This window comes from Pseudopodoces humilis, chromosome 2, assembly GCF_049639895.1.
Source record: "Pseudopodoces humilis isolate 2021_Gansu_Grassland_sample_001 chromosome 2, ASM4963989v1, whole genome shotgun sequence".
Taxonomy (NCBI): domain Eukaryota; kingdom Metazoa; phylum Chordata; class Aves; order Passeriformes; family Paridae; genus Pseudopodoces; species Pseudopodoces humilis.
This window is the reverse complement of record NC_142201.1, coordinates 109,739,499-109,762,158: the sequence shown is the minus strand read 5'-3', so window position 1 is coordinate 109,762,158 and position 22,660 is coordinate 109,739,499.

The following is a 22,660-nucleotide window of genomic DNA, read 5'->3' as shown; positions in this document are numbered from 1 at the left end:
GCCCCTACCCTGCTGTAGCAGTCCCATGTATGTGTCAGCCTCCAAAAGCAGTGTGAGCTCTCTGAGTGACCTGGGTTTGGTACATCCCCCAGAACTGTGCTGTTCCCCTCACTCAGCCACCTCAGCAGCCCATGGCAGGTCTGTGGAGGCATCTTTCCTGCATCTGATCTGCACACAAAAAGCTGCAGATGGCTGCAGCACGAGATTTTTGTGTCTGGTGGACTGGGGTGGAAGAGGTGGGCAGAGAGGGAGGTTTCTCCACCAACAGGGCACTTCCTTCTTCTGTGCCATTTTTGCTGAGTTAACCAGAGCCCCATAAATAGCAGCTTTCTATTCACGCAGGTGTAGAGGTTTTAATTTAAGTTTGTAAGTGTGCCTGGGGCCTTGATGAAGGGGTCTGCAAGGAGAATGTGTGTTTTTCCAGCAGTGGGCTTTTCACCCTGTTTTTTTCTTCTGGCTTTGCTGAGTCACTGCCAAACCTTTCAGCTAAATGTTTAAGATATATGTTTTTCCATGAGTGAACTTAAGAGTTGTAACTTATCACAGCAAAAGCTCCAAAGCAGTCCTATTTTTAAAGAGAACAATTCTGTCAGCTAAGGTAAATGTATGAGAAGGGAGAGAGATGTGTGTGCTTAGTGGGACAGGGGGAGGGTGTTGATTTTGCTGCTGAGGCTCTTGGCCACCTTCACCCATTCCCATCACCACCTTTTGTTGCAATTCAGCCTGTGATATAAATTAGAACAGCTGATAAAATAGATATTTAGCTGCTACAGCCATTCCCCACCTGAAGGGGAGAAAAGAGTGCAGCAGCACAGCAGTGCCCCTGCTGCACCCCGTCCCCCACACGTGTCCTTGTCCAGGGAATGATTGTCCTGTGTGGCAGGGAGATCCAGGGTCCTTTCACAGCTTTTAAAACAGTTTAAAAGGCTTACAGGGAAATGCAGGGCTTGGTCCATGCGGAATGAAACCACTGGGAAGTGGTTGCATGGGGCTGTAAAAATAGAAGTGCTGTGACGTGTGTGGAAGGTTTTCATAGGAAGGTATGGAAACCAAGGCAAGGGGAGAGCAGCACAGGCCTGCAGCTTGGATGGATGATGTGGGGTGGGACAGAAGGGAATAGAACCCCTGCATTGTGTATCCTTCCTGGAATGCTCCTCTGGCAGGAAGAAAGCCTGTGCTCAGTGACTTATCCAGCATGCAGTGGGACAAAGCATCATACCAGTGTCTAACCTGCACTGAGGACCTTTTTTGGCAAGAGGGAGGGTGGGTGATGAGCTGGTCGCTGTGCAGGAGTGGTGGGAAGTGGTTTGCAAGCAGGGAGAGAGTTTGTGGCTGGTGGCTCAGGGTTTCCTGGCCTGCCCTGCTGCCCTGGAGCAGTGGGCACAAGAGCAGCGTGCTGTCCTGGACTGCTGGGGCAGGGCTGCTGAGCAAGGTTGCCAAACTTTCGATAAATTATTCCAAACAAATGACCTGGAGTTCTCCTGGGATGCTCCCTCTCAAGTAGCATCTCTTCATTACTTCCTATTAACTCTGAGTTTGTTTTGAAATCTGACATTCAGTTTTCTTCCTGTGATGAAATATTTAAAATCCGGAAATAAGAGAAGCATTTTTATTTTTCTTTTATTATGTGCTTTGGTCTCACTTGATGCCATTTTGCATTCCAGCTAGTTCCTGCAGCCCTTGCTTGTTTCATGTGTCCTTTGGCCTTGGTCTTTGGCACCTCAGACAAAGCAGAACCACTCACAGAACTCAGAACCTTCCTCAGCCATTAAGGAACTGCTGCTTTGGATCTGCCTGCTGCTGGATTTTTTGGTCCTTCTCAAATCACCTGCTCCTCTCTCTTTTCCTCCTGCAGACAATATGGCATTACATAATTGTTGTTTTAGTTGCAGTTACACTTAATTGCAGTTGCACAGGGCAGGAAAGGAGTAATGCTTTGCAGGGCAGAAGCAGTACAGCTGTGAGGCTCGAGGTGGGAAGGCTGGAGGAGAGGTGGTAGTGTGGAATCTGGCTCAGTTCGCTGCCACAGCTGCCAGGAGGGACCAGCTCAGCGCCCTTTTAGCCAGCTGCACTCCCCGGAAAAGATGCTGCTTGTGGTGGTGTGGGACTGACAAGATTAATGTGTGTACCTGTGCTGTACCTGCTCCTTGTAGGGGTGAGAGGAACATTCAATTCTAGGGCTGCCGACCAAGTGTGAAAATTGACCCACTGGGGGGAGAACACTGGTTTTATCATAATTTTAAGCATGAGGGAATTAATGTGTGTCTGCTGGAAGCAGTGTGGCATACCAGGAGGGGCTGTGACTCCTCCCAGCCCCCTCGTGGGATGCTAATAGAGAGGAGAGGTCCACTGTCCCATTTGAAAGAGAAGGGCCATGACCAATCGATGTTAAATGTGGCAGTAATGCCTCACACGGTGGCCGCGGGATAAAAAGGCAGAGACAGCCTGAACTGTAAAGACATTTCATTTCCCTGGTAATGAGGGAGACACACTGTGGCAATGAAACCGGGGAGAGAGAGACTGTGAGATGCTAATTTCTGCTCCTGCTGCCGCTGCTGCTTTGATCTGAAGCAAATGCCCGTTTTAAATTGCAAACGGATGCAAGTCAGATATCATCCAGCCAGTGGCTTACAGGCTTAATGAAGTGGGACGCATGCTGCTGCCTGGTAATGTTAGGAGAGGCAGGCAATTCAGAGAGGAATTACTGAAGGTCTAAAGAGACAGGGAGCAAGGACAGGGGGGATGTCACAGGCTAACTTCCAGTGTGGCACAGTGTCCCCTGCTTTCTGTCCTTGGGAAGCCGTGCCTGTGGCTAAGCCCCCTCCAGCCCCTCTGTGCTTGGAGAAAAGCCTGAGCTGTCCTGGTGTCACATGCCCATGTGTTAAGGCACACATCCTGTGCAACGCAAGGTCATGCTCTTTGGTCTCAGAGCATGAACATCAATTTGGGGCCTTCTCCAGGTGAGGCAAAGGTATGGGAGGTTAGGTGTTCATTTTGTGCTGTCACTTGGGCATTTAATTGAACTCAAGCAGGACAACTGACAAAGATATCCTGGGACAGACCCAGAGGCTCCTGCAGATGGAGTCATTAATCCAGAAGCAGTGACCTGGGAGCCTGGTAGCTGATATGGGACAGTGGCAGCTTCCTGAGACTCTTTTGGGGGAAGATCTGAATTGTCTCGAAGAATGATTGTCTAAAGGGATATTATTCTCTTCGCTAACACAAGGCTTTTGGGTCCTAGGAGGAGGCTGGAGTTTGTTGCATGCCTCCTGTGGGTATTCAGAGGTTTGGATGTCTTGTTGATGTGCTTGACCAGGCAGACATGAGAAATAGGAGGGACCTGCAGAGAGGATTGACCTCTGCACTAAGCAAGGAAGAAATGGTCTGGCTGTTGAGAAAGGCAGGCATGGCTCACAAATCTATTGGGTCCTTTGAAGGAGTCAGGATGTGAATAGGAAAAGTCTCATGGTTGTAGTCTGTGTGGAGCCAAAGGAGGCTCCATGATGTCCATTGTTATTACAGAAACTAAATGACAATAGGACAAAACTGGCAGCTCCTTGCAGGGCTAAGCTATTTGTTAAAAATATCAGGCAGAAAAGAAAGTAAATGGTTCTGGCAGAAAAGGGAGGTCACCAGCAATGAGACCTGTGCTGCTCAACAAACACAGGAATGGTCTGGAAAAGAGGATGATTGCTAAACAAAAAAAGATAATATTAATTTAAGATATTATTAATTTAAGATAATATTAATTTAATCAAGGCTTTAGCAACAAGGGCTGACTCTGATGAAATGCACAGGGTGCTATGAGACTGAGGGGCTGGGTAAGGAAGCGGGAGATGACATTTGTGTAGGTGACTGTAAAGCTAGACATGGTGGCAAAAATGAACCAGCTTCATATATGAAACAATGGGATCAGAGCTGACCACTGTCATTCTGAAGCAAAACCTTCATGTGAGAATAGCCAGGTGGATGTAACATCAGCACAATGATGAGAGCAGCCAAGATAGTAAAAAAAAAGGAGTAAGTTATCAGGAAATAAAGACAAAATCATAATTTTACTGCTGTGTATGCCTTGGGAGCATTCACACCTTCCATGCAAGGTTGTTCCTCCTCCCCCAGAAAGGACAGCACACCAGGGCACAGAGAGGGCTGGCAAACTGTTTTGGGTTTTTTTCCTAAATATGCTTTTAAAAGCATTAGAATCCTCTTTCAGTACAGTAAATCATGCTAATCTGTAGGCCACTAGGCAAAATGAAGCTTTTAGATTATCCACTATCCTTTCTTTTTCTACAGCATCTTCTGTTCAAGGACTTCACACTATCAAAATAAGATAGTTGAGAATTTTTTCTGCTTAACAAATGAGGGAACGTAGACATAGTGGTTTGCTGTGAAACAGGCAAAGAAATAGGAAATCGGGTTTTTTTCTAATATCTCTAGAGAAAGAGACAAGAGAAAAGACTGACTCTAACAGTGAGAATCAAAGGGAAAAATCTCTCTGCTGGATCCAAAATAAGTTTCCATAGAAACAGATTTTTCAGAGAGTGAATTACTGCAGTATGAAATTAAGATTGTGGATCTAATTCTGCAAAATATTTAAGCATGTTCATTGCTTATCCCTATTCAGCTCAAGATGCAAGCATGTGATTTCCATGGAGGCTTATGTGCTTTATTTGATGGAGGTAGAAATAAGGATAAGCTGCACTGAAGTGGGATCCAGGGTTTCTTGTGCTTCCTTGTCACTGACAAACTTGCAACTTATTTTTTATGACAGCACGTGTTGCTTTGCTGCCAAAAGTGTAGGCCCCAGTGCCTTAATCTGAGAGTTCAGCACAAAGTTCCATCAGACCTGCCACTGCTGGGGAGTGGAGTCAGCAGAGTTTTTACATTACTGGGTACTTTTTTGTTTTGTTAATTAACTTTTTTTTTTCTATTTATGTGCAGGTTTAATTTTAAATGGGATACTTATTCTGTAAATGAATGCCATGGTGATTATCAGATAATTAATTTGAGAACTGATGGTATAAGAGGTTGAGATTTGCTCATAATCTGTCTTTTGTGCACCTCTATTTGTGGCCCATAGATATTTTAAAGACAGGATAGGTTCTTAATATTTTGCATGCTAATTGCTTTTATTGTGTGTTCTGGGAAGTGATTTGGTTTAGTTTAAGCTATTTAAGACTGTTTTGTATATATATTCACCCCCACCCTTATTGTGACTTTATTCTTAGCTGAATTAATAGGACAAACAGAGTTTGACTCAGAGTTTTATTTCCATTTACTGTACTTGGAATAGATGAAGCTCTTGTGAAGCCAAGCTGCATTTACCCTTCTTCATGCAAACTTTCCGTGTCCTTATTCCCTTTTTATTTCACATCGTCTTCCAGATTTTTATTTGGGGAGGTGTGTATTTGTAGACCCCCTTCCAAGCATTTCCCAGCAGAACTACAGAGCCCAAAAAATGAACTTAAGCCTAGAGATAATAGTGCTTTGGGACTCTGTTGAGATGATGCAGAACAAATAACCCTCATGGAAATTGTATCTAGTTTTTTTGTTCCCTTCTCTGAGCCCTTGTGCGTGTCCCAGCCAAAATAAACTCTCAAGGCATTTAAACAATCCATCTTCACAAAATGTTCATGTCAGTGTTCCATCTTAACGTGGAAGCTCCTGACTTGCTTGGGTCCAGATGAAATATTTCCCCCTGCTTGTCGCCCACCAGCCCTGCTGTGCCTGCAGGGGGTTCACCCTGCCCTGGGGTGGTGATGGCCACTGATGGTCAACCTGGTGCTGGAGCCCAAATCCTTGGTAGGGGGGCAGCAGCAGCTGAAACTGTCCCCTAGCACTACTGGGCTTCAATTTTTCCCTTACAGCTGGAAAATATTCTTTCCCAAAATTTCCTCTGCCACACCTCATCTCCTGGAGACACGGTTGTTCCTTGTGCTTGCTGAGAGCCACGCTTGCTTTGCTGGCATCCTCCCACCCCCTCCTCCTCCTCCTCCTCCCTGCTTTGGGACAGGTTTTTTGTTTAGTCAGGGCCTGCCACGCTGGTACCATCAGAAGGGCACATTAGTGGTGGCAGAAGTTATGCCTCTCCTTTGGTGGTGGTTTTCAGCTCCACGCTTTTCAAGGTGTGAGGAAAGGATGCTGTCAAAGGATATTACATTCCTGCAGCAAAACCACTGAGGGGAGCCTAATGGACAGCTCTTCTCGGATGATTTCAAATCCCTGAGGAAGCCATGACCTATCTCAGAGACCAAAATGCTGAACAGATTTGCATGGGAAAAGCAACTTTTGCCACCCTTTTGCTGCCTGCTCAGACCTCTGGCCCCACAAGCCGAGCAGAGACAAGCGCCCAGTGCAGAAGCCAACTCTGCCCCCTCCCCAGGCAGGCTTGCCCCTGCCCATGACACAAACTCTGGGGCTGCACACACCTTCCTCTGTGCTTCAGACCCTAGCCAGGTGAGTACATCCCCACACAGACCAGCTTTGCTGGCCCCCAAGCCAGACACATTTCCCCTTTGAACTTGCAAAGCCTGCAGTTTGCATGCTCAGTTGAAGCAATGGGAATGAATAAAACCAATCTATTTTTAATCCAGTGTGGGATCTCTTACTCTTGGCTATTTTTTTCATAATTGGTTCTGTTTTCTGCTAATGATCTGAAATTTAGCATCTATTTCTGCCTTGGATATTTTGATAACTGGTGTAGAGGAAGAAGATTAGGATTGTTAGCAGTGAAGGCTGCGGGACATATGGATGCTGCAGACCTGTTAGTGACAGACAGAAAGCTGTTTGGAGGCAACAGGACAGATTGTCTGGGATTCCTGGCTTAGTCCCAATGAAAGGCTGATGAGGTAAGTAGTGCTGGGAAAATCCTGTTAGGGGAGGAAAAGAGCAGACTGGAGCAGAGAGATCACTGGATGCGCTGCACTGAATGTGCAGTTTCTCTACAAAATTGAATTCACTTTTGGCACAAAAACAGGATTCTTATTTCTCTCCTTGGTGCACTTGCTTCGTTAGCAGGCTTGCAAGACTCTCTGAGCATTCCAGCTTTTAGTAGTGGATTAAGACCAAAAACTCGTTCTGAACCATTGAGGCAGTTGCTTTGGGTTTGGATCAGACATTTCTGTCTCCATCCCATTTGCAGATGCCGTAGTGTGGGATGAAGCATCCGGAACAATATCCCCAGATCTGGTACCTGTTAGGACCAAAGTCAGAAGCTCCAGTGTAGAAATGTTCCTTGCTGAGCTGGAGGAGAGCTGTTTCCAAATTCAGGCAGGGCATTTTGGGCAGTGGGAATGTGTACACACACAAACGGGGAAACCCTTTGGTAACCACTGACACCATCCCTCCGATCCTGGGAGCTGGCCTGTAGCTGCAGTCTGTGTTTCCATGTTAGGAATGTTTTACACTTCCCTGGTCCCTTTGGCCAAGGGGTGATTTGTGCCCCTTCCTCTACAATAAGTAGATTAGTTATGATTTATTTGGGACAGGGTTGGGACTGGTGATTTGTGTGCTGCTGTGGGTGTAGGAGTTGTGTCATCTCATGTGAAGGGTGATTGTTGTGAAGTGCAAAGGCACAGATTAGGATAAATGACACTCTGGATCCAAGAGCTGAGTGTGGATGGCAGTGGAATATCCAATATCCTTCAGGTGCATTCTCAAATACATCCTCTTCCACTCCCTGCACCCTTCTGACTAGGGATGACAAAGTGTCAGGTTTGTCTCCTCTTTTATTCTCTGCTTTTTCAGGAGGAGGTGAGAGGAGAAGCAAAGGAACAAATTCTTCTGCAGAAGAAAGGAAGCAGAGAAGGGGTCTGCAAGCAGAGACAATGCTTTCCTGTCAAGGACACATGCTGTCTGGTCATGCACAGTCATGATTCCCTCTAGTAGAAGGCAGGAGAGGGAATTGAGGGATGGATGGATGGATGGATGGATGGATGGATGGATGGATGGATGGATGGATGGAGGCAGTGTCCCTGAGCAGCAGGAGAAATGCCTGGGAAGGAGCCTGCACAGGAGTCAGAAGGTGCAAGGAGATGGAGGGAGGCTGGGCTCTGGAGACAGGAGCAGTCTCAGAAGCACAGAGCAGCCCAGGCTGGAAGAGGCCTTGAAAGATCATCTGGTTCAACCTTTCATGGGAAAGAGAGAGTGTAGATGAGATTCTCTGGAACCCTGTCCAGTCACACCTTGAAAACTTCTGGCAAAAAACTTCTCCACCACATCCCTGGGGAGGTTGTTCCAGTGATTGATAGTTTCTGCTGTAAAAAGTATATTTGTTATATCAAGATGAAATGTCTCCTCCTGCAGCTTGTACCCAACTTGTGCCCTCTCCATGTGGCTCCTTTGAAGAGAGAACCTCTGTCTAAATTGTAGCCACCCTTTATGTCCTGGAAAACTGTGATGAGGCTCCCCCTGAGCTTCTCCAGGAAGAAAATACCTAATTAATTCTGTTCTTATGATTTAATTAATTATTTTTTTCCTCATACTGAAGGATCTCCAGCCCTCTGATCATCTTTGTGGCCCTCCTTCGGCTCCTTTCCACTCTGTCAACATCATTTTTTTGTGTTGTGGGGGCCAGAAGAGGATACAGGATGACAGGCGTGATCTGAAAAAGCACTGAGGAGAGTGGGACCATCACACCTGTATTTGTGCTGGGAGTGTCCCTGTGGAATGCAGCCCTGATTTGCCTTTACCACAGCAGTGGTGCACTCCCAACCCATGTCCAGCCTGTCCACTGGGAGCCCCTGGCCCTCTGAGTCCCCCTGTGCAGCCAAAGCCAGGAGAACCCCAGGGAGCAGCTGCTTTGTGTGCAGGGTCTGTGTCACTGCAGGGGCACTGCCACACCTCCACATGCCCCTGCTGAGAGGGGAGCTGGCCAGTGGCCATGGGTGGTGGGGCGTGTTTGCATGCTGAAGGTGGACAAAGCAATTGCAACATCGGTCAGGAAGATTTTGATGCAACAGGAACCCCAAGGCGCCGTGATGTGTCACCTCCCAGCCCTGCAGAGAAGCAGCTTCTCCTTTCTCATGGGAAGTGGTGGGGCTGGGGGAGGCCAGCAACACCCACACTGTGGCTTCTGCCTTGCAAGCCTGCTGCCTGCTGCTGCAGGCCCTGGATTTACACATCTTTCAGCAAGGCTCTGTCCTGCCATGGGCATTTGGAAAACATTTTCCTGATGCTTGTAAAATGCCATTTTTCTTTTCAAAATCCCCATCTTCCATGCCTCTGAGTGGCAGGGCTGACCCCTGGCATCCCAAATCTCCATATGGAACCATCACTTTCCTTCCTGCCTGGCTTCTTCTTAGATTTTCATGCATCATGGGAGCGAGCAGAACAAGAGCTTTCCTGTTTCCCTCGCTGCAACTCAGCACCCTGCCAGTGGCAGCAAACCTGCAAGAGGCTTGTCAACTTTTTGCTACAGATCCAGATGAAAATCTGGCACCTGCATGAGCTGCAGACTCAGCTAGGTAAGCAACACCTGGCAACAGATAAACTTGGCTGGAAGCTGGGAACAAGGGCAGATCCCACAGCATCCAGCAGGCTGTGGTTGAACTGGGAGCTGTCCCACTCCTCTTCTGCAGACAGGGGGGAAGCAGAGTCCATTGGACACCTATCACCTGATGGAAGCAATGTTTGCACTCTGCAGTGAAATTCTGGGGAACGCAACCTGTGCCATCCTCCCCTCAAAGAGGTAGGATGGTGGGCAGGGACGAGTGCAAGGCTTCCACCTCAAGTCTGTGAATAGCTGTTACCAGCCCAGTTGGCTCTTGAATCCCACCTTTTCCTTTGAAATGAAAGAGGATGAGCCTCTGGTTTTGAATGTTGTTCGGGAGGAAGTGAAGAAGGGTGGCTTGGAGACCTGTGAGAGTGGCCCCAGAGCCATGACCCACAGAGCAGTAAGGAGTGATCCAAGGAAATGGGGCCTTTTTTGTGGTGTCTGGGTAAGAAACAGAAAGGAAGGCTGAAGGGAGATCTACAAGAAACTCAAATTAAAACCTTGGTTTGTTGCTTCAAGATGTTGAGAATCACCAAACCATGGCAGAACTAGAAGAAATTGCCATCTGAAAGAATCAATGAAATTTTGGTCTGTGGTCAACACCAACAAAATTATCAGCAGGAACCTGAGAGGCTAAAGGGGTTCATATCTGAAAATCAGTATTACCTCCAGCCTCTTGAGCAATCACAAGACTGAAGTATTTTGTTGGCCTCGGGCAGGGCTCTGTCTTGGCCTGGAAGAGAATCTGCTCAACCCAGGGCTCAGAGAAAGTGCCACCAGGTCAGGAGGGGACAGTGTGAGGCACCATCTCTGTCCCGCAGTGCAGCCCCTGGCTCACACATGGTTACTGCCCTGCCAGGCAGCAGTCCTGTGTCCCCTGGGCTAGTGTCCAGCACCTCTTCCCCCTGGCCATGTCTGGGCACCACAGTGCTGCTCAGGGGCTTGTCACCCGGCCCAGCCTTGGCAGCTGCGTGTGCCAGGAGCTGCAGAGCAGCCAAAACTTGCACCCAGCGCCACCGACTGTCACCACCACCAGCTGTCACTCGTGGTGGGACATGAAGCCACCTGGCAGACAGCTCAGCACTGTGGGTGTTTCCCCACCCCGTTACCAGGCCACATGTCACAGCTCTCTCAGCCACCTTTTAAAAGCTTTTACTGGGAGCTCACAGCTTTTGGGTCTCGGTTAGCCCTGCAAGTGCCCCAGAAGGTTTTGGCTTCTCACCTGGATATCTCATGTTGTTGTCTGTAATGCTGCAGTGATGGAGAAGTGGAGAGTCTCCAGGCCTCCTCTTGGGGAGAGCTACAATGGATAATTACCTTCCCCAGCTAAGAGCACATGGCTTTTCTGACTCTAACTTTCAGTCACTGAATCTTCTTTTGCTTTTCTCCACCGAATTCTTAGACTGTTCTGAAAGCACTTGCTCAGAGCATCTCACAACTGGTTTTGGACAAGTCAGACTAAGCTTTTCATTCTCTTCACTGGGCAACATTTTTTAGCAGTCTTAGAAGATCAAACTGAGTTTAAGTATGCAGAAACCTAGAGGTGTAAAAACATTGATTTCCCATGTAACCCATACCGGGAAGTCTGCTTAAATATTTGAGGACTGAGTCACCTGGACTTAAAAGAGAGCAATTAAGGAAACTAAATATGTTCTTGAAGGGCTGAATAATTCCTTCACATCAGTATCCACTATGAAAATGGCTCTGGAGGTGCTTACTCAGATCTTGCCCTTTTCTGCACCAAGAGAAAATAGCATCAGAGACTAAGAGAGGAGGAGCTGGAACAACCAGTAAGTATCATTAAGCTTCCCGGTCATGCTGGTGTACAGCCAAGAGGTCTTGGGGCAGATGAGGATGAAAGAGCCATATCTCAAAAAGAAATATTTCTCTCATTGAAGAAAAAAAGAGCCCCACACGCACTTGAAAAAAAAAAAGACAAAGAAAAAAAAAAAAAGATGAAGAATGTTTTACTCACATTTTTAGCAGTTGTTGGGCTGATCTGGAGAATTACAGGCCTGCTTGACATGCATGCAAATGAGTGCAATGCCTAGCAAATTAGGAGAATTGGCCATGAAGCTTACTTGGGTAAGACTGCTCGGAGGTGCAACCTGCAGAGATTCTGCAAAAGGAAACCACATTTCCTGCATTCGTGCGAGTCTTTGAACAAACCAGTGAACCAGCTGAGAAGAAGAACCGCCTGACATAACTTAGTTACCTTTTTTGGCAGGCTTTTTGCAAGTACACGTTCAAGATGTGGCTGCAGACATCTGGCCAACATCAGAGGAAGTGTGGCTCTGACACTGGCCAGGGAGCAGGTGGTCAGAGCTGGCGTGGGATGAGTGGTGACATGCCTTGATCAGCCATGGCAACCTCTGGGGACAGGGAGAAACTTGCCAAAGCTGCAGGGAAGCTCAGGAAGGTCACTCAAGAAAGAGGAGAGGTCAGTGGAAGACCTGGAGGAGGAAGCAGTGGATTCAAAGGGGTACCTATGCCCAGGATGGTGCTATAAAGAGCTACTGAGGGGTGAAAGTTGTTGTCTCCTCAGCACTGTGTGTTCATGTCCCTGGTGCTGAAGATCTGGCTGTGCAGGACACCAGCAGGCTGGATGCAGGGACAAAACTGCTTTGCCAGGCAATTTCAGGGGTCTCTGTTGGACCAGTCCCAGGGGAAATGCTGGAAAAATCCAGAATAGGAGAGAACCCAAAAAAGCAGTTTGTAGGGAGAAGAGAGTACCCCCTTCTTGGTAACATCTGAGTCGATAACCTCCAGGCACAGAGGACCGGGCTCTTGCTGAACCACTGAAGCACATCTGATCAATAACTCAAAGTCCCGACTTGCACATTAGCAGAGTCAATTATCAGCTCTGCCCTCTGCTTCCTTGATTATTATTTCAGCATGTAGCAGCTGCTTCACAAGCGTTATGGCCCATCACACTCTGAAGGGACTGAGTTAAATGCAGATTATTGACCGATGAGGCCATAAGAATGTACTGTAAAATATACAGCCATGTTTGCCCATAAATCCCCAGCGAGAGTGCTTTCCAAAGCAATTCCTCTTGTGGTGCAACTCTGGGTCACTGTCAAGGCCATGAAAAATGTTTTTTCCACCTTATTCCTGCCATCCCTGCTGTGGTGGTGCCTTCTCTTTTGGTTTTACACCGGCATGTGAATGTGGGGTTCTCCCCACCTCGAGCTGCTCATCGGGACCCCTGGGCTTCTGCAGGGACACTTGGGGCATGGCTGACTTCGCACATGTAATGTTTCTGTCTTGCCCCAGGTTTTCTGCTGCTCCTGAGTTTCCCAAGTTCCTTCAGTACCCTCAGTTTTGGCTGAGGTTGTGAGTTTTTTGATTTGCAGCAGACCAAATCCAGGCAAGCACAAGCAAGTTAAATCATGAGCTGTTCGAATATCAGGGAATGACAGCTTCCTCTTCTCTGCCAGCCTGATGGACTGCTGGCCATCAGCCTCCTGCTTCACCAAGGCCAGAGGTGCCCTGCTTGTTTTGCTTTGCAAACCTCCTCAGCTTCAACGTGCAAATCTATTTCAAGGAAAGGGATGAATGTCTGCAGCTGTGAACTGGCAAAGCTGTGTGTCTGTACAGAAAACCTCCCTCCACTGAGGACACTGGCAGCTGGGGCAGCAGTGATGGGGTGCTCAGCAGCTCATAAACTCGGTGGTGCCCCTCATATGGAGCCTGAGAGGAGCCTGGGCTCATCCTGGGCAGGCTGATGGTCACGGCAGGTATAGCACACACTGACAGCTTACATCCCTCTTCTGGGCTTCAGAGAACATCACCCATTCTGACCACTGCCCCCAGGCTGAGAGACCTGCTGCTTTACCCCAGGCAATCAACTTTTGTGCCCTTGAAGGTAGATCCCTGCTGCTGGCAGCCTGCTGAGGCTTCCTTAGTGCTTCTAAGGGTTACTTGATCTGCTTTTCCCTGGGGTGCTCCCCTTCCAAGGACAGGAGAATATTTCACATGCTTTGAGCTGGAGAGGTGGCTAATTTGGAGCTTGACATGTTACAAAGGTTTGGGGGTTCTTAATGTAATTTTGATGTGACTCTGGGATGGTTTTTTTCCAAAGCCTTCTCAAGTGCAGCATTCTGGCCACAGTTCTGGCTGCAAGTGTTTTAAAAACCTTTCACTGTTGGAGCCACTCAGGTCCTCAGGACCACGAATTCCCAGGGAGGTCTGAATCCACCAGGATGGTGCCAGCAGGTGTAGGGGGATTCTGGTTGCTACAGGATCACACCACATCTTTGAGTGCTGTGAGCTCCCTGGTGTTTATATTCCTTAGCTCACTTTTCATCTTATTTTGTGTTCCTGTTTGTCTGTTAACACACAAGCTTGCCTTCAGCTGTGTCATGCACATTTACTTTTCACTGCCAGGGTAAATCTCTCAGACCAGCCCTGCACAAACACCTCTCCTTGTCCCCTCTGCTTCTCTTCCACACCCTGCACACACATGAAACACCTTTGTTTAAATATCAGCCTGGAAAAAGAGGTTTCCTGGTGATGAAACTGTCTCCTTATCAAGGATATCATCGCAGCAGGGCTGAACCCATCAAGGAGGGACAAAAACCTCTGAGGATTGTCCAGGAAAGGACCGGTGACCTCTGTCCCTTCAAAGGTCTGAGGTGCAGGGAAAAGCCAACAAGCTGCTGATTTTTTTCCCTTGCTTGTCGTTGTCACAGAAGTCTAGCCAGCTCAGAGTTTCATAATTGCCTCAAGTAACCCATCTGGAGATCCAGACAATATCTCCAGCATGTTATTTATGCACTAAAGTTCACTGCTGCCTTTGCCTGCTCTAGAAATGTCAGGCTACACACGATGAGAGAGAGCCCTGTGGTGTGATGTGAAACCTTGACACAAACTACAAGCAACTGGAACCACGCTGCACCAGCACAAGCTGATCATGCCACACTCCCAGTCTTGCAGCAGTGCTCAGAGTGGCTTTATCTCACTTCTTCTGAAACCTTCTGTGTCCTCACAGTCAAAGACTCATGTGCTGGACCTAGAGCTGTCTCCTGGTTAACGCTGATGGGGGCATGCCAGACCTACACCAGTTTATACTGTGATTTTCAGGCTGAGTCCTCTCACGTCTCCACAGATGTGTCTCTTTGGTCACCTTGGATATGTTCTTTGCCTTCAGCATGGGGCCACTACCTGAATACCAAGGCAAGGGTATGGAATCAGACATGGTTATACTGGCACTTTCAGGGATGCAGATTAGGCTCACATAAACCTAACTGTGTCCTTTGAAAGCTGAGGGATGTGAAAATACTTCAGTTTTTGAAGAGGAGGAGGCTGTCAAGGAATACAAACGAGGTTTGCTAAGCCACACAGGCAGCAAGCAGGGAATTGTTGTTCACCCAACCCTGCAGCACAGGCACTGTGTCACCAAAACTCCTACACTTCTTTGGAAGAAGCTACAAGAGGAAGCACATCTTCATGCAGCAGGTCCTGGACACCTGGCTCTCTGTCCCCTGGGGGCAGGCAGCCCCAGCAGGTTTGGGCATGGTGAGAGGAATTTGAGGACAGCAGGCTCAGTACTGGGGTACTCCAAAGGATGGGAAGTGCCCTCTCCCAGCCTTTGAGAGGATGGGATCTGTGGGAGGATGGTGGGGACAGAACCCAGGAGTGGTCGTCCCTGTGTGCTCTTTCCCTTAGCTACGGTGGGAGATGAGGCTAGACAGCCTATCAGTGTGACCTGGACAGGCATCTCCTGGGAATCTAATCCCAAGACTTAAAGCCTTGAGAGAAATCTCCCTCTCTCTGAGCAAAACTGAGGATTTGGAAGCTGAGAGGTAATACAGACAGAGGGAATTATCAGGAGGTTAAGTATGTGAAATCACACTGGTGTCCTCAATTTTTCTGCTCCCAATTCCTCTGCTCTGGCGACGTTCAAGCTTGAGTGTTTTCCTGCTGGCTGATGTCTCACCTTTCCTCACTGCAACACAGAGGTTGTGGTTTGTGGTTGAGGGCCCCACTGGTGGCATTGACCCAGAGAGAAATGAACAAGCTGAAGCCTCTGATTAAAAATGCCCCTGTGGGGAGGGAGGACATAACTGTGCCCTGGGGAGCTGTAGTTGCCTGGTGGCAGCTGAGCAAAGGCCAGTGTGATGGTGGGGGTCTCAATCCTCTATCTGCTTACCCACATTTGTGGAAATATAGGATGTAAGTCAGGGGGGCCTTAATATAGCTGAGACTGCAACCCTTTCTATCAAATTTCATTGCAACTTGAGGAAAGGGCAGTGAGAACACATCCATGGAGAGGGGCAAAACGCTTTCTCAGGCCTCCTTACTGATGAAACCAGCCTGGAAATAAACCCTGTCTGGAGCGAGGGTTCATCCAGGACTGCTTTTGGTGGCTGCAAACACCTCCCAGCACTGCTGGAGGGGCACTGCCTGCCTGCTGCCAGCCAGGCTGGTGCCTGCACTGACACACAAACCTGCACAGGCTGCAGCTGCCAAGCGTTTGCTCAGATGTGTCAGCCAGGAGAGGCTGGAGGGGAGGGAGAAACCCCAGCCATGGGGCAGAGACCCTGGCAGCCAGAGGCACCACTGGCCCAACCTCATGAAGAGACAGGGATGTTTATAAAGCAAGGCTGAAGCACCTGCATTCCCCCCAAAAGCTGGAGAGCATTGTGGATGCTCGTGCCTGTAGAGTGCAAGGCAGGGGAGAGGGAAGGGAGCTGCATCCTGAGGTCAGGGCTGGAGGGGCTGGGGACACAGAGAGGAGCTGCCCGCTGGAGGAGAGGCCTGGGATGCTGCTTGGCAGTGGGTACAGAGGGAAGAGAAGCTCCTGTGTGTGAGAGGGCTGGGGCTGTTGTGCTCCTTGGCCATTCTGGCAGCAGCAGTGTGGTTGTCGGACTGGGAAAGGTGCTCAGCATGCAAAGCCAGCTCCAGCTGGCAGGTTTGGGACAAGGCCTCAGAGCAGAGAGCAGGCTTTGGTGATACAATTCCCTGCATGAGGACCTGGAGTGGAGGGGAAGGTGAGGGCGCTTGCCAGGGAAAGCAAAACTGGGCAGGCAGCTCTCTGCCAGACAGCTGCCACATTCAGGCTCCAGCACTAAGTCCCCTCCTGGAGCTTTGGCTTTCCAAGGGGGCTTTCCCTGCTTTCCAAGGGGGCTCTGCTCACTCAGCTCTCCCAGGCTCCTGGTCACAGGGTGAGCAGTGGTGTGGTTTTCATAGCACTTGGGTGAGCTTAGCTGCTGGGCATAGATGAGGGGTGGGTGGGCTCCCTGCTCTGTGATTTAAACGCTGACTTTTGTTCAGCTGTGACTGCATCACCACCAGCTGGGAGCACCAGAGCCTGTGTGGATGCTTGGAGGTCAGCAGCTTTCCATCCCTGGTGTGCAGCTCCCTGGGGACATGTGTCCTGATTTTTGGGGTCTGAGGCCCCTGAACTTGCTGTCTGCTGGAAGTCCTGCCAGGCCAGTGCTGGCTATTGAGGTACCCCCTCTGGCTGCCCCTGAAACACCCCTGTGTGGCTTCCCAAGCAGCTGGTCCTTGGGATGGCACAGCTTCCTGCATCTTCACCAGCCTCTGGCACAGTGCTGCTCACAGAGAGGTTTGAGAAAGCATCACTGCTGTGGGAGCCCGAGGTACCTCTAAAAAGCTCAGGGAGCCCTGTGGTCAGCAGGAAGGGCCTGCTGTCCCCCAGCCTGAGCACAGGGGAAAAGTCTCCTTAGCAAGGAAACTCTCTCTCCCTCTCCCTCCTCTGACATCTGGCATTTGACATGGAAATGCTCGTGATTTATTCTGGAATAATAGGATGAAATGGTGCAAAGGAAAATTTTACACTGAGGATCGAGATAAATTGCCCAAAGCAAAGTCAGCCAAGAGAAGAGAGGGGGGGAACGGCATCGCTCTGGTCATTCCGAGGAGCCAACATCGCAGTGGAAAAATAAAAACCTTGGAAACAACGAGATGCTGGCCAAGGAGTGCTGGCTGAAGGGAAGGAGGTGGATGCCGGTCTTCTCACAGCCTCCGAGGAATTTCTGCCGCTTGGTGCAGGGCCTCCCAAAACCTGGCCCCGCTCCCTGCGGCTGGCACCGGCGGCAGGCAGCTCCCGGCACAGCCGGGCCGGCTCCCGGAGGGTTCCTGACAGTCTGGCACCATCTGCTGGGGCTTCCCGGGACACCGAGCCGGCTCTGCCGGGGAGCCGGACATCCCAAAGCCACCGAGTCCTCCAGGCTGGAAAGGACCCATAGGATCCGCCGTGCCCACCGCCGAACCGAGTGCCACATCCCCACGCCCTTGGGGAATGGCGATTCCGTGATTCCCGGGACAGCCCGTCCCAATGCCTGCCCACCCTTCCAGAGCGTTCTCCGGGTACCCGGATGGCTTGTGATCATCCTGCGATCGACTCATGAGCATCACACAACTGGGGCTTGATGAGCAGATTAGACAACTACAGTTGTTGTCTACAACAATTGCTGTCCAACAACAAACAGCTGACAGAACGAGAGGACGAAGTCTTGAGCTGCAGTGAAATATAGGTTGGATATCAGGAAAAAGTTTTTTACAGAAAGGGTGATAAAGTATTGGGACGGTCTGCCCAGGGAGGTGGCAGAGTCACCATCCCTGGATGTGTTTAAAAAAAAGACTGGATGTGGCATTCGTGCCATGGTCTTGTTGAGGTGTTAGGGCTGGGTTGGACTTGATGATCTTGAAGGTCTCTTCTGAGCTGGTGATTCTGTGATTCTGTGTGTGTGTGATAGTGATGGTTGTGTTATGCCATGAGAGATTGGCCTGGCACGGGTGCCTTCCCTGGTGCTTGCCATGCTTTGTGCCTGGCTTTGTCCACAGCATGAACTCCCCCCTCTTCACCAGGCTCCTCCTCACCACCCAGGTAAGTCCTTTTAGTCTTCTTGACTCCTTCATTAAGCTGTCCCCCACGCAGCTTGAGGCCATTTCCTCTTGTCCTATCGCTTATTACATCACCCTCTCGTCCTCCTGGTCACTGCCTCGCAGTGAGTGTGTCCTTGGTAGGACAGTGGGAAAGGAGAAGGATGGCCCATTTCTATGGACCTGGAGTCAGCTTCCAGCAGGGATCAGCCTGCTGACCCCTCACTGGTTCACTGGGTTTAGCCAAGGGGCTGGGGCCATTCACATCTGGAGAAGGTGCCTGCCTTTTCTTGGGCCTGGCAAGGTCAAATATCTTGCTGCTGGGTTTCCTTTGTATCCTTTCCCTTTCTCTTGTCTCTCCTTGTCCAGAGGTGATGGCTACTCTGTCCCAGTGCCTGGTCTGCTGCCTGAGCATTCTTGAGCTATGCTCCAAAGATGTGTTAACACACAGGCATTCCAGGGCTACTGGGATAGGGAGGGTCCTGGGAATGATGGAGTGAACTGAAGCAAGTTCTTCCTCTGCCAGATGGGCCCCTGCTGGGGAGGTGTCCTGGGGCTGGCATTGCTCCCTCAGGGAGGTCTGGGAAGCAGCAAGGTGAGCACACACTGAGGAGCTCACACTGACTGCTGATCTGGCAGCAGGGGCTGGGCACGGCTGTGTTTGCACCATCCTCTCTACTGCCTGTACCCTGAGGTAGCTGGGCAGCAGCAACACCTCCCAGTTACAGCTACACTGCCCCTTCCCGAATCTGTCCACATCTGCTGGGTGAGGCTGTGCCTGGCCCCAGCCTCTGCCCCACACAAGCAGCAGACAAGAGATGTCCCGGATTCACACACACACTTGTCCTTATTAGAGGCTCCAGTGAAGCAGGGAGCCTGGGAGATGGAGAAAGGCAGAAGTCTGCCTCCAGCAAGACAGTCTCCACAAATGGACTGGCTTATAAATGAATTTATAAGTTGAAATTGGCCTATAATGAGAGAGTTACTGAGAAAAAAGAACTGTACACTGCAAACTACTTAGGAATCGGAGATCTCGGTGCATTATGCGGAGCCAGAGGGGAAATGCTGGGTCCTGTGAGCAAAGGCATCACAGATTGCTGTGAGTAGTGACAGGCAAGCTAGGGCCAGTTATGCTGCCTACCCTGCAGTCCCTCACTAGCCCCGAATGCCTTCCCCAAAAATGCATTCCCCTCTAATAAAATTGTGAGACTGCTGGGCTCTTGAAACTGCTGCTAAATGCCATCATTAGGAACGGTTTTATTTCAAGGCAGCTTTTACTAGTAATGGTTCTAGAGTCAGTTCTCCAGAGGAATATGGATGTTTTAAGTGGTTGGTTTTGGTGTTTTGGTTTTTTTTTTTTCTAAAAATAAAGCAGTCTCCCAAGCCCATTGCTGTGGTTGAGCTTTGTGCTTACAGGATTCTGTTGACAGCTTAGTTGATGAATGAAGATGTGGGGGAAGAAGAGCTTTTCAATGAGGAGGCTGTGTGCTTCCCAGGGCTGGAATGGTAAACAAGACGTAAGCAGTGATTGAGAACACCGCATCCTGCGCTCGGTACTCCCTGACATGTGCAGAATCAATTTCACCATTTGAATCCCTTGAAAGCAGAGAAGAAGATGGTGTGCCTCCATGCATGTAACCCGTGGATTATCTGATTGGGAAGTCTGTGAAGATTCCGGTTTCTCTGAATTACGTGCAGCCAGAAGGCGTGGGGAAAGTTCAGCCTACAATTTTCCTTCTCCCAACAGCCATCTGACCCCCAGAGCTGTCCAGAAACCCCTTGTCTGATTTCACCCTCCTCCAGCAGCTAATCTCCACCTCAGTGCTGCCTTTCTGAGGGGCAGGGAATAAGCATTTCTCTCCTTTGAGTCTGAAATGATGCCAGGTGCCATCCCCAGCTGTGCACCTGAGGCAGTCACACTATCCTGTCTCCAGCTGTGTCTCACTCCAGTGCCTACAGCCAAGAGGGACGGACACCAAGCAAGCTCACCGGGAGGGTCTGCTGCTCCCTCATGCCTCCACACTCATTCCATGATAAATCCTCTCTTTGCACGAGGGAAAGCCACACTTTTCTTGAAAGCTCAGCAAGTCTGGCCCCCTCCTAGCCAGGTGTGCCATGGGCATGACGGTGACCCGCTCTCCTTGCCTGTGCAAAGCTGCTTCTCCTCGTGGGGCTGCTGCCTTAGGGAAGCTGCTGCCTTTCCCACAGCCTGACCTGGCATTTCTCTTCCCGTGCTGGGAATGTATTAGCATATTTTCTCTCCTTACTGTCACATGCAGCTATAAAATCTGCTCTCAAACAATTGGCCTGGGAGCTTCCAGAGACCATTAATAGAAAGAGAAAAACAGCATCTATATAAAGAAAATCAGCCTCAATATTCAGCTGGCATTGCTCAAAGCTGAAGGGCTTCAAACCTCCTCTGCAACACCGAGGTTTTAGGCAATGGGAAGAAATGCCAAGCAAGGAGTAAGAGCCAGGAGCAGCAGCAGACCTCCTGGGATGTCTGCTGGGTCCCATTTTCCCAGGGGGTACGGAGTGCAGACAGACATCAGCTTTCTGGTGTAACTTTTAAATGAGTTCTCCCATCAGAAGTGATTCCCTGGCTCCTGCAGGATGAAAGGGGACCTGGAGGATGTTGGTGTGCATTGACCCAAAAGTGCACATCAAAGAAGATGCATTTGATATCAGCCAGAAACCCAACAGAAATGTCTTTGGGGGCGCAAACCTTCTGTGGATACGTGTGAACAACCAAATTTCCCTGGCTATAACCTCCCCTGGGAGTAGCTAAGATAACACAGAGGAGTCATTTTTTTTCTTTAAAGTGCAGTGCATCTGTGTTTTCTGCTGAGGTCAATTAGAGCTGTGGGCTAGCAGAGGCTGATGAAAGATGAGAGCCCTGCTATGGCCTTGCCTCCTGAAGTAGTGATTCTTTGTTTTCTGACTTATAGGAAAGCACTCACTTGGAAGTCACGTGAAGAGCTCTTGGCTGATCCTGCCTCTTCCCCAGGGCAAGGAGTCAACCAGTAAAGGAAGACAGAAGGATGGCAGCTGGTTTGGGTTGGCCACCTTTCCTCCACCCCATTCCCTGTGCAGTAGTGTGTCCTAGAGGCCGTGATCCTGTCAGCTCCTGGGACTTGCTTGCCCCAGGGGTGCTTGCCCCTTGCCTCCCTGTTTCTCAGCATCTGCAGGTGCTGTGAGGGGCCCTTGGAGGAGGCAGTGGTGCAGGAAGCACTGGTGCTGCTCTGCTATTTCCACTCCTGTTTTTCAGTAGAGGAGCTGATGCCCAGGCTCAGTCTCTCCTCAGGTGATGTGACCCCTGGGATTGCTGCCTGTGTCTCTCCTGGCTGCTCTCACAAGGGCTGCCTTCCTCCCTGCATGGCAGGGCACGAGGGAGGGAGGGATTTGCCTCAGCACTGATGTGACTCTGCTCTTGGACATTCACCTGGGGCTACAGCAGCACCTGGAAGAGCACAGTGCTTCCCCCAGTTACCAAAGACCAAGCAATGCTTGTTTCTTGGCTCACACTGCATCCTCCTACTCTCCATGCCAAGGCTGCTGTGTTTTTGCCACTGGGGGAGAGCCAGGCAGCTGTTTGCTCTATGGCAGTTGCCTGGCTGACATCCTAAAGTGTTTTGCTGCTTTCTTTCCTCTCCTGACAGACAGATGAGTGGAATCATTTGGCTGAAGGAGGTTTTTTCTAGCACCAGCCTCTCTGGTGGCAGCCTTAGGACAGGGTCATCCATTTGGCAGTGAAAGAAAGGCACCACCTTCCCTAGCACTGGCACATCCAACACGTCACTCCCTCGGCTGGCATCAACCTCCTGAATTCCACCAAAACTGGAGAGAGCCCTGGACTGATGTCAAGACTGGAAGTTGCCATCTTTTGCTCAAGGACACGTGAGGAGAGTCCCTGGCAGCCAGAGGCATGTGGAGCCCAGAACTTCTGGGAGAGGCAAGTCCCCTGCTGCTGTGCCCAGCCTCTGCCTGGGGTTAGAAAAAAAGGATCACTCAAACCTTGATGGGAAAGAGGTCCCCAACATGCCAGAGTCAACTGTGGAGGAACTTAACACTTGCAATGCAGTTCTGAGAAGTCTCTCTACTTGTTAACCATTCAAGGAAAGAGTCTGGAGGTCTGGCTTTGGCTAGAGCCATGTATGGAAATCTGGAGCTACAGCTGCTACTGTTGAATCTAAGAGACAGGAGAGAACATGTGGCTTGGGAGCATTCAGGGTGGGTTTTATCTTATTGTGTCCACAAGTTTAACAACTGTGGTACCTGCAGGCACAGAAGGAGGGCAGAGCCCTTTTCTTACAC